At 41.9% G+C, this 12,015-nt stretch overlaps 1 pseudogene; it reads left to right on the forward strand.

Annotated features, from left to right (window-relative positions):
* Nucleotides 1-6,402, forward strand: part of LOC131382102 (uncharacterized) — a 23,417-nt pseudogene extending 17,015 nt beyond the window's left edge.
* Nucleotides 6,403-12,015: the final 5,613 nt, after the last annotated feature.

Here is a 12,015-nt window from a genome sequence, read left to right on the forward strand (position 1 = left end):
ATAGGATATATATATATATCCTATTAATATATATCCTATATATATCCTATTAATATATATCATATATATATATATATATCCTATTAGTTCTGTCCCTCTAAGAGAACCCTGACTGATACAGATTTTGGTACCAGGAGTGGTTCTAGAGGGACAGAATATTAAGGATGGAGTTCTTTCACTGGTTTTTGGGTTTCTGGAGTTGGCTGCTTAATATGATTAGACCCCAAAATGCGAAGGACCCTACTTCAAATACTATGGAGAACACAGTCCTTGGCATGAACTGTTCAGAGAGATATGCAAAATAAATGCATTTGACTCTCCTGATACACCACTCATGAAAGGCAAACCAGTTTAGTGACTCTGTACATAATACCTTTGACCATATGTCCATATGTGGAGAACCAAGGAACATAATGAACCTGGTTGGTTGCTCCTAAGTTCAGTAGACAAAGTGTTGAAAGAAAAGGATGAACTCAAGGATTCTGTCTTCTTGCTTCAGAAGCAGATGCTGAGCCTCAAATCTGCTGAGACTGCTCTCAGGGAGAGACTTACCTCTTGTAAAGAAAGAGCTGAAATTGTGGAAAAAACAGACACAAGCTCTTCTCATGCAAGTGGCTGACCTGCAACAAAAGATGCATGCACAGCCTTGCCAGGTGCCTACTGTTAAAGTGAGAGCATTGACTGGAAAAGAATGGGACCATGCACCTTGGAATGGGGACATCTGGGAGGACCCTGATGAAGCTGGGGACACTGAGTTTGTAAACTCTGATGAAACATTTTTGCCAGAAGGAACAGCTTCCCCATCCCCAGTAGTGGCAGCATCCCCTCCCCAACCCAGGCTGCCATCAGCCTTTCCACGTTTGTCTGAGATAAACCCTGCACTGCCTGAGGCAAAAGTGACAGCCTCCCCGAGGCAGTTGTCAGGCAAGAAAATGTGGATTCTCCTCAGAAGCCACCCCAACAGCTTTGCTTCAAGATCTCAACTAGACTAAATTGCTGGCAGGCCCCTAGAAGTGAGGTTGAGAGTGTGACCCATGAGGAGGTGCACTACCCTTGAAAAGAACTGTTTGAGTTCTCTAATTTGTATAAACAGTAATCTGGAGAACAGGCATGGGAATGGATATTAAGAGTGTGGGATAATGGTGGAAAGAACACAGTTGGATCAGGCTGAATTTATTGAATTGGGCCCACTAAGCAGGGACTCTGCATTTAATGTTGCAGCTCAAGGAGTTAAAAAATGTTCTAATAAACTACCATCAGAGTGAACAGGCAACCTACAGAATGGGAGAAAATTTTTGCAATCTACTCATCTGACAAAGGGCTAATATCCAGAATCTACAAAGAACTTAAACAAATTTACAAGAAAAAATCAAACAACCCCATCAAAAAGTGGGCGAGGGATATGAACAGACACTTCTCAAAAGAAGACATTTATGCAGCCAACAGACACAAGAAAAAATGCTCATCATCACTGGCCATCAGAGAAATGCAAATCAAAACCACAGTGAGATACCATCTCACAACAGTTAGAATGGCAGTCATTAAAAGGTCAGGAAACAACAGATGCTGGAGAGGATGTGGAGAAATGGAATACTTTTACACTGTTGGTGAGACTGTCAACTAGTTCAACCATTGTGGAAGACAGTGTGGTGATTCCTCAAGGAGCTAGAACTAGAAATACCATTTGATCCAGCCATCCCATTACTGGGTATATATCCAAAGGATTATAAATCATGCTGTTATAAAGACACATGCACACGTATGTTTATTGTGGCACTATTCACAATAGCAAAGACTTGGAACCAATCCAAATGTCCATCAATGATAGACTGGATTAAGAAAATGTGGCATATATACACCATGGAATACTATGCAGCCATAAAAAAGGATGAGTTCATGTCCTTTGTAGGGACATGGATGAAGCTGGTAACCATCATTCTGAGCAAAGTATCGTAAGGACAGAAAACAAAACACCACATGTTCTCACTCATAGGTGGGAATTGAACAATGAGAACACTTGGACACAGGGTGAGGCACATCACACACCAGGGCCTGTCATGGGATGGGGGAAGGTGGGAGGGATAGCATTAGGAGGTATACCTAATGTAAATGACGAGTTAATGGGTGCAGCACACCAACATGGCACATGTATACATACGTAGCAAAGCTGCACATTGTGCACATGTACCCTAGAACTTAAAGTATAATAAAAAAAAGGTTGTAATAGTTTATTTGCTTGGTTAGGTGAAATGTGGATTAAAAGATGGCCCACTGTGAGTGAGCTGGAAATGCCTGATTTCCCTTGGTTTAATGTAGAGGAAGGGATCCAAAGGCTTAGGGAGATTGGGATGGTGGAGTGGATTAGTCACTTTAGACCTACTCATCCCAGCTGGGAGGGTCCAGAAGATATACACTTGATCAATGTCTTGCAAAATAGATTTGTGAGGCAGCACCTGCATCTTTGAAGAGCCCTCTAATTGCTATTTTCTATATGTCAGATCTAAAGGTGAGAACCACAGTCACTCAATTACAAAATTTAAATACAATTGGAATAATTTGATTCTGAAGTGTCAGGGGCCAAGTGGTGTCAGTCAACTGTCAAAGGTAAGGAGGGCATAGCAACCGTAATGGAGAGCAGAGGCAAAGTGGCAATCACAATAGTCTGACTTGTGTAAAGCTCTAACGTTAGCTAATTAATCACCTTGTTCCTAGAAGTGAATTTGATAGGAAGCTTACTGCATTCCTACTTAATTTATACAAACAGAAAACCTCTAGGTCAAATGGACAAAAGGCTAATTTGCATTATCGAAACAGAGAATCATGCCCCCTCAATCAATTTCCATATTTGAGCCAGTTTACAGACCCAGAACCCCTTGAATGAAGGGGAGGCCATGTCCCCTTGAGGAAAGACCCCACTACATTACCCACAACTTACGTAGTAAATCTATCTCCCATTCTTCCACAAGGAGACTTCCAGCCTTTTACCAGGGCAAATGTGCACTGGGGAAAAGGAAATGATCAGACATTTCGGGGACTATTGGACACTGGCTCTGAGCTGACGTTGATTGCAGTGAACCCAAAACATCACTGTGGTCCTCCAGGTAAAGTAGGGACTTATGGAGGTCAGGTAATTAATAAAGTTTTAGCTCAGGTCTGACTTACCATGGGTCCCTGGACTCATCCTGTTGCCATTTTCCAAGTGCCAGAATGCATAATTAGCATAAACATACTTAGCAGCTGGCAGAATTCACTGACTGGTAGGGCAAGGGCTATGATGGTGAGAAAAGACAAATGGAAGCCATTAGAACTGCCTCTACCTAGAAAAGTAGTAAATTGAAAGCAATATTGCATCTCTATAGGAATTGCAGAAATTAGTGCCACCACCAAGGACTTGAAAGATGCAGGGGTGGTGATCCATCCCCATTCAACTCTCCCATTTGTCCTGTTCAGAAGACAGATGGATCTTGTAGAATGGCACTGGATTATCATGAGTTTAACCAAGTGGTGACTCCAATTGCAGCTGCTGTACCAGATGTGGTTTCATTGCTTAAGCAAACTAACACATCTCCTGGTACATTGTATGCAGCCATTGACTTGACAAATACATTTTCCTCCATTCCTGTCCATAAGGCCCATCAAAAGCAATTTGACTTCAGCTGGCAAGGCCAGCAATATACCTTTACTGTCCTACCACAGGGGTATATCATCTCTTTGGCTTTGTGTCATAATCTTATTCAGTGGGACCTTGATCCCTTTTCACTCCTGCAAGATATCACATTGGTCCATTACATTGATGACATTATGCAGATTGGATCCAGTGAGCAAGAAGCAGCAAACACACTGGACTTATTGGTGAGATATTTGCATGCCAGGGGATGGGAAATAAATCTAACCAAAATTCAGGGACTTTCTACCTCAGTCAAATTTCTAGGGGTCCAGTGGTGTGGGACCTGTTGAGATAGTGCTACTAAGATAAAGGATAAGTTACTGCATTTGGCCCCTCCTGCAACCAAGAAAGAGGCACAATACCTAGTGGGCTTATTTGGATTTTGGAGGCAACACATTCCTGATTTGGGTGTGTTATTCCAGCCCATTTATTGAGTGACCTGAAAGGCTGCCAATTTTTAATGTGGTCCAGAACAGGAGAAGGCTTTGCAACAGGTCCAGGCTGTTGTGAAAGCTGCTCTGCCACTTTAGCCACATGACCCAGCAGATCCAATGGTGCTTGAGGTGTCAGTGGCAGATAGGGATGCTGTTTGGAGCCTTTGGCAGGCTCCCATAGGTGGATCACTGCGGAGGCCTCTAGGATTTTGGAACAAGGCCCAGCCATCTTCTGCAAATAACTACTCTCCTTTTGAGAGATGACTCCTGGCCTGTTACTGGGCTTTTGTGGAAACTGGATGTTTGACTATGGGTCAAGTCACCATGCAACCTGAATTGCCTATCATGAACTGGGTGCTTTCAGAACCATCTAGCCATGAAGTGGGTTGTGCACAGCAGCATTCCATCATCAAATGGAAGTGGTATATAAGTAACCGGGCTCGAGAAGGTCCTGAAGGCAAAAGTAAGTTACATGAGGAAGTGGCTCAAATGCCCATGGCCTCCACTTTTGCCACCCCGCCTTCTCTACCCCAGCCTGCACCAATGGCCTCATGGGGAGTTCCTTATGATCAGTTGACAGAGGAAGAGAAGACTAGAGCCTCTTTCACAGATGGTTCTGCACAATATTTAGGCACCACCCAAAAGTGGACAGCTGCAGCACTACAGCCCCTTTCTAGGACATTCCTGAAGGACAGCGATGAAGGGAAATCTTCCCAGTGGGCTGAACTTTGAACAGTGCACCTGATTGTGCAATTTGCATGGAAGGAGAAGTGGTCAGATTTGCAATTATATACTGATGCATGGGCTGTAGCCAATGGTTTGTCTGGATGGTTTGGGACTTGGAAGAAGCGTGATTGGAAAATTGGTGACAATGAAATTTGGGGAAGAGGTATGTGGATGAGTGGTCAAAAACTGTGAAGATAATTGTATCTCATGTGAGTGCTCACCAGCAGGTGACCTTAGTGAAGGAAGAGTTTAATAATCAAGTAGATAGGGTGACCCTTTCTGTGGACACCACTCTGACCGGTTCTGTGGACACCACTCAGACTCTTTCCCTAGCCACCCCTGCCATTGCCCCATGGACTCATGAATAAAGTCGTCATGGTGCAGGGATGGAGGTTAGGTTATTCATGGGCTCAGCAATGTGGGCTTCCACTCACCAACGTTGACCTGGTTATGGCCACTGCTGAGTGTCTACTTTGCCAGCAGCAGAGACCAACACTGAGCCTTTGATATGGCACCATTCCTCGGGGTGATCAGCCAGCTACCTGATGGCCTGTTGATTATATTGGACCTCTTCCATCATGGAAACGGCAGTGGTTTGTCCTCACAGGAATAGACACTCCAGATATGGGTTTCCCTATCCTGCACACAATGCTTCTGCCAAGACTACCATCAGTGGATCACAGAATGCCTTATCCACTGTCATGGTATTCCACACAGCACTGCCTCTGACCAACTCACTCACTTTATGGCTAAAGTGCAGCAGTGGGCTTATGCTCATAGAATTCACTGATGTTACCATGTTCCCCATTTTCCTGAAGTAGCTGCATTGATAGAACTGTGGAATGGCTTTTTGAAGTCACAATTACAGTGCCAACTAGGTAACAATACTTTGCAGGGCTGGGGCAAAGTTCTCCAGAACGCCATGTATGCTCTGATTCAGCATCCAAGATATGGTTGTTTCTCCCATAGCCAGGATTCATGGGTCCAGGAATCAAGTGGTGGAAGTAGAAATGGCACCACTTACCATCACCCGTAGTGATCCACTAGCAAGATTTTTGCTTCCTGTTCTCGTGACATTATGTTCTGCTGGCCTAGAGGTCTTAGTTCTAGAGACAGGAACACTGCCAAGAGGAGACACAACAGTGATTCCATTAAAGTGGAAGTTGAGATTGCCACCTGGACACTTTGGGCTCCTCCTACCTTTAAGTCAAGAGGCTAAGAAGGGAGTTACAATGTTGGCTGGGGTGATTGACCTGGACCATCAAGATGAAATCAGTCCACCACTCAACATAGGTAAGGAAGAGCATGTATGGAATACAGGAGATTCATTAGGGTGTCTCTTAGTATTACTATGCCCTGCGATTAAGGTCAATGGGAAACTACAACAGCCCAATCCAGTCAGGACTACAAATGGCCCAGACCCTTTAGGAATGAAGGTTTGGGTCACTACACCAGAAAAACACACACACACACACACAACCTGCTGAGGTGCTTGCTGAAGGCAAAGGGAACACAGAAGGGGTAGTAGAAGAAGGTAGTCATCAATACCAGCTATGACTACGTGACCAGCTGTAGAAATGAAGACTGTAACTGTCATGCATATTTCTTCCTTCTTTTGTTAAAAACATGTTTGTGCATGTATACACTTGTATTAAGAAAATATCTCCATTTATTTCTTTTTTCCTTTATCATGTGACATAAGATTTATTGACTTCTTATCAGCATTTAAGTATTGTTGACTTTATGTAATAGTATTTGGTTTGGGGATTGGTGCATTTCTGGTTGTACGGAGGATAGTTGTATTACGTTAGGCATAATTATAACCTCATTATTGTCTTTATTTTAAGATTATATATGATCTCAGCAGATGTGTATGGGTTCACATTGACAAGGGGTGGACTTGTGATGGTTAATACTGAGTGTCAACTTCATTGGATTGAAGGATACAAAGTATTAATCCTGGGTGTGTCTGCGTGGGTGTTGCCAAAAGAGATTAACATTTGAGTCAGTGGGCTGGGGAAGGCAGATCCACCCTTAACCTGGTGGGCACAGTCTAATCAGCCTCCAGGGAATATAAAGCAGGCAGAGAATCCAGAAAAGGAGACACTGGCCTAGCCTCCCAGCCTACATCTTTCTCTTGTGCTGGATGCTTCCTGCCTTTGAACATTGGACTCCAGATTCTTCAGTTTTGGGACTCTTACTGGCTCTCCTTGCTCCTCAGATTGCAGACAGCTTATTGTGGGACCTTGTGATCATGTAAGTTAATACTTAATAAACTCCCTGTTTTATATATATATATATAAAATATCCTATTAGTTCTGTCCCTCTAAGAGAACCCTGACTAAACACTAGGATAACATTTTTTTTTCTCCTTCAGCACTTTATTCTTCTTATTTTTAATTTAATTTAATTAATTAATTTTTTTTTTTTTTGAGACAGAATCTTGCTCAGTCACCTAGGCTGGAGTGCAGTGGCACAACTTGGGCTCACTGCAACCTCAGTCTCCCAGGTTCAAACAATTCTCCCTGCCTCAGCCTCCTGAGTAGCTGAGATTACAGGCACACATCACCACACCTGGCTAATTTTTGCATTTTTTAGTAGGGATGGGGTTTCACCATGTTGGCCAGGCTGGTCTTGAACACCTGATCTCAGGTGATCCACCCACCTCGGCCTCTTTCATCATGTTAAATATGTTATGTCACTCTCTCCTGGCCTGCAAGGTTTCCACTGAAAAGTCTGATACCAGATGTATTGGAGCCTGATATCGTTTGGCAGTGTCCCCACCAAAATCTCATCTTGAATTCCCACATGTTGTGGGAGGGACCCAGTGGGAGGTAATTGAATCATAGGGGCAGGTCTTTCCCATGCTGTTCTCATGACAGTGAATAAGTCTCATGAGACCTGATGGTTTTATAAGGAGTTTCCATGCACAAACTTCCTTTGCCTGCTGCCATCCAAGTAAGACTTGACTTGTTCCTCTTTGCCTTTCACCATGATTGTGAGGCCTCCTCAGTCATGTGGAACTGTAAGTCCATTAAAATTCTTTCTTTTGTAAATTGTTCAGTCTCAGGTATGTCTTTATGAGCAGTGTGAAAACAGACTAATATAGTAAATTGGTATCAGTATAGAGGGACGCTGCTGTAGATACCCAAAAACGTGGAAGCGACTTTGGAACTGGGTAACAGGCAGGGGTTGGAACAGTTTGGAGGGCTCAGAAGAAGACAGGAAAATGTGGGAAAGTCTGAAACTTCCTAGCAACTTGTTGAATGGCTTTGGCCAAAATGCTGATAGCGATATGGACAATAAACTCCAGGCTGAGGTGGTCTCAGATGGAGATGAGAAACTTGTTGGGAACTGAAGCAAAGGTGACTCTTGTTATGTTCTAGCAAAGAGACTCGCAGCTTTTTGCCCCTGCCCAAATATTTCTGAACTTTGAACTTGAGAAAGATGATTTAGTGTATCTGGCAGGAGAAATTTCTAAGCAACAAAGCATTCAAGTTGTGACCTGGGTGCTGTTAAAGGCATTCAGTTTTATAAGGGAAGCGGAGCATAAAAGTTCAGAACATTTTCAGCCTGACAATGCGATAGAAAAGAACATTTCATTTTCTGAGGAGAAATCCAAGCTGGCTGCAGCAATTTGCCTAAGTAACAAAGAGCTGAATGTTAATCTCCAAGACAATGGGGAAAATGTCTCCAGGGCATTTCAGAGGTCTTCACAGCAGACCCTCCCATCACAGGCTTGGAGGCCTAGGAAGGAAAAGTGGTTTCTTGGGCCAGGCCCAGGGTCCCTGTGCTGTGAGCATCCTAGGGACTTAGTGCCCTGCATCCCAGCCACTCCAGACGTGGCTGAAAGGGGCCAACATAGAGCTCGGGCCATGTCTTCAGAGGGTCCAAGCCTCAAGCCTTGGCTGCTTCCACATGGTGTTGAGCCTGTGAGTGCACAGACATCAAGAACTGGAGTTTGGGAACCTCTGCTTAGTTTTCAGAGGATGTATGGAAATGCCTGGATGTACAGGCAGAAGTTTACTGCAGGAGCAGGGCTCTCATGGAGAACCTCTGCTAGGGCAGTGCAGAAGGAAATGTGGGTCGGAGTCCCCACACAGTGTCCCTACTGGGGCACCACATAGTGGAGCTGTGAAAAGAGGGCAACCGTCCTCCAGACCACAGAATGGAAGATCCACAGACAACTTGCACCATGCACCTGGAAAAGCTGCAGACACTCTTGCCAGCCTGTGAAAGCAGCTAGGAGGAGGGGTATACCGTGCAAACCCACAGGGGTGGAGCTGGCAAGGCTGTGGGAGCTTACCTCTTGCATCAGCGTGACCTGGATATGAGACATGGAGTCAAAGGAGATCATTTTTGGAACTTTAAGATTTGATTGCCCTGCTGGATTTTGGACAAGAATGGGGCAGGTAGCCCCTTTGTTTTGGCCTATTTCTCCCATTTAGAATGGTTATATTTACCCAATGCCTGTACCTCCATTGTATCTAGGAAGTAACTAACTTGCTTTTGATTTTACAGGCTCATAGGCAGAAGGGATTTACCTCCTCTCAGAGGAGACTTCAGACTGTGGACTTTCATGTAAATGCTGAAATAAGATTTTGGGGGACTGTTTGGAAGGCATGATGGGTTTTAAAATGTGAGGACATGAGATTTGGGAGGGGCTAGGGTGAAATGATATAATTTGGGTGTGTCCCCACCCAAATGTGGGGACATGCAAATTCCCATGTGTTGTGGGAGGGACCTGGTGGAGGTAATTGAATCATGGGGGCAGGTCTTTCCATGCTTATTCACTACTCTCCTGACAGTGAGTTAAGTCTCAAGATATCTGATGGTTTTATAAGGGGGACTTTCCTGCACAAGCTCTCTTTGCCTGCCCCCCTCCATGTGGGATATGTCTTGCTCCTCCTTGCCTTCTGCTATGATTGTGAGGCCTCCCCCGCCATGTGGAACTGCAAGTCCATTAAACCTTTTTCTTTTGTAAATTGCCCAATCTCGGGTATTTTTTTATTCAGCAGCATGAGAACAGACTAAATCAGAGCTCCTTTATATTTTACTTATTTCTTTCCTCCTGCTGCTTTTAGAATCCTTTCTTTATCCTTGACCTTTGAGAGTTTGATTATTAAATGTCTGGAAGTCATCTTCTTTGGTTTAAATCTGCTTGGTGTTCTATAATCTTCTTGTACTTGAATCATTAATACCTCTCTCTAAGTTCTTGTACTTGAATATTAATACCTCTCTCTAATATTAATACCTCTAAGTTTGGAAAATTCTCTGTTATTATCTCTTTGAATAAACTTCCTATGCTGATTTCTTTCCACCTTTAAGGCCAATAACTCTTTGATTTGCCCTTTTGAGACTACTTTCTAGATTTTTAGGCATTCCTCATTCTTTATTAAGATTTTTTTTATATGCCTAGTTGTTCAATTTGGTGTTCCTGAAGGGTGGGTGGTAGGCAATAACTTGAATATTCTGTTCAGCCATCTTCTATATGGAATTATTTGTATCATTATAACCCAAGAACATTTTCCCCAGAATGAAAAATAATGCCAAAAAGACACCAAGGCCATGGTTGTCTGCCAACATCAGGACGCTGAGACAGGCTTTCAGAAACAATGCAGTCCCAGGAAAAGACAGTGCCCTGCTTTGGTGTCTACAACTCCCAGCAATATTTGCATTTTTCATTAAGTCTTGTGATGCTAAACGAGAACTAGAGCACACTGTTTCTAGAACAATTGTCTTAGAAATTTAACAATGCAATAAGTCATTGATTACTACATAATCAATTAATTATATAATTTCTCTGTACCATTACTGGGCACCTTCTCCACAATTTACTGTGGAATTGATATATGTATCCTAAATACAACATGATAAATTAATGAACACATTTTAAAAGATATGCAAAGTTTGATTTAATAAAGTTTATACTCTTCCCCCTTGGATGTCAGGTAGGTCTGACTCTGATAATGTAGTCTCAAAACCCTGCAGAGCAGCAAAGGTAAAAGGCACAGCACTTTAAGGAAGGGTGTTCTATGGGCCTTATCTATTGTCTCATTTTTCTGGAAAGTTTTTCTGAGATTAGTTTCTATGAACTCCTGTGTTTGCAAAGTATTGAGGTTTTTTTGTTTGTTTGTTTTGCTTTGTTTTTAAAATTTTTAAGTGAAGTCATGAGTGAAATGGATTAGTTAATACTTTAAGGAGACACCTAGATGAAGAACCAGTGAAATGCCAGCACTATTTGAGCCAAGATGAAGGTTATAATTTGTACTTAAAAATAAAACAGCTGCAGAACCATTTTTACTTGCCTCACATTTCACCTTAGTAAAAGCATACAATAATATTGACAATTTAAAACATATTAAAGAAACTTGTACTCAATTACATCTAACGATTCTTATAAGGAGAGGAAATGGAGAATAATATAGCTATTCATAATAAGCTAAAATAATCTACTATGGTCATGACATCTAATTGAATGAACATATTTTAATATATATTATATATAATTTCTTATAATTAATCATTATAAATATTTGTTTCACAAAATGTTATATATATAATTTATGATTGGCAGCTTATCATTAGCTCAGAATGTATTACTCTTATCTATAAAATATCAAAAAATAGCAAACCTGGTATTTTGATTCAACCTACTAGAACAGATCTGTTCTGTTTTAGATTTTTATAATACAACTTATATAAGTTTAATATTTTTGAAGTATTCATATTTTTAGGGGCCTACTCATTATATCAATTGAGAGAAAAGTGAATTTTGTATAAACTTATATCATAGCACATGTCATATCATAATGGATTTGGGCTCCTGAAGTTGAGTAAAATATTTGCATTAAAGGGTACCATGCCTGGTAAGCAAGCAATACATTTTGGTTTAGTAAGGGCATAATCATACTCTTCCTTGGAATCTGCTAGATTTGGAGGATAGAAAATTTCAGTGTATAGTTGATTCTCCTGTGAATTTTATTGACTGGCTGGGCATACTACACCCTAGATGAAGAAATAAGAAAACAACATAAAGCTGCATATAGACTCTTGACATCTCTGAGAGAACTGTCTTGAGTTCTGTTTGAACATCCAGATTGGCAAGAATTTACATGTACAACAGATGTTATTTTTTACATGGGATAAAAATTGTATTACTTTTTTTTTTTTTTTTTTTTTTTTTTT

The sequence above is a fragment of the Hylobates moloch genome, unplaced genomic scaffold (assembly GCF_009828535.3).
Source record: "Hylobates moloch isolate HMO894 unplaced genomic scaffold, HMol_V3 SCAFFOLD_20, whole genome shotgun sequence".
NCBI classification, from domain to species: domain Eukaryota; kingdom Metazoa; phylum Chordata; class Mammalia; order Primates; family Hylobatidae; genus Hylobates; species Hylobates moloch.